The 539-nt window shown below is 30.6% G+C and overlaps 1 protein-coding gene across 1 annotated transcript in view; it reads right to left on the bottom strand.

Annotated features, from left to right (window-relative positions):
• LOC119586575 (RUN domain-containing protein 1-like) overlaps positions 1-539 on the bottom strand; it is a gene marked incomplete in the record, with an annotated part of 35,041 nt that overhangs the window by 2,539 nt on the left and 31,963 nt on the right.

The following is a 539-nucleotide window of genomic DNA, read 5'->3' as shown; positions in this document are numbered from 1 at the left end:
AAGCAAAGCAAAAATTATGGATATCTCTACAACACTCAGCCTTGTCTCTAGCAATTATGATAATGAGATGACTGCACCACAGTATATCTATAATCACTTACTGAAAAAGGAAAGGGTTTTCTTTTCATCACTCATAAAGCTATATACTAGATATTCAAAAGTCAAATGTAATGGTAGCAGGTAAAAGCCTGTATAAAAAATTTATCCACATGATAAACCAGACAAGAAAAAGAAACTTGTGGTGATGATTACTCTGTAACTAATGTGAAATTTAATTATATACTTTGGTGTTATAGTAAAACAATATTATCATGTCTGAATGATATATTCTTTTACAATGAATATTATCATCCCAAGTGCTGTAAAAATGTCCCTCTCATGTGTTCATTCTTGTTAATTTGCTACTTCTATATTACATTCTACATGACTTGTAACTGTGCAGCTATATAACCACATGCAACAAATATTTTAGTCCAAATTCTTTCTAAATAATAGCAGTCACTCTGATTCTTAAGGAAGGTTTTAAACCACTGGATCTG

Source organism: Penaeus monodon, chromosome 21, assembly GCF_015228065.2.
Source record: "Penaeus monodon isolate SGIC_2016 chromosome 21, NSTDA_Pmon_1, whole genome shotgun sequence".
Taxonomy (NCBI): Eukaryota; Metazoa; Arthropoda; class Malacostraca; order Decapoda; family Penaeidae; genus Penaeus; species Penaeus monodon.
This window is presented reverse-complemented; position numbering and strand designations above follow the sequence as displayed.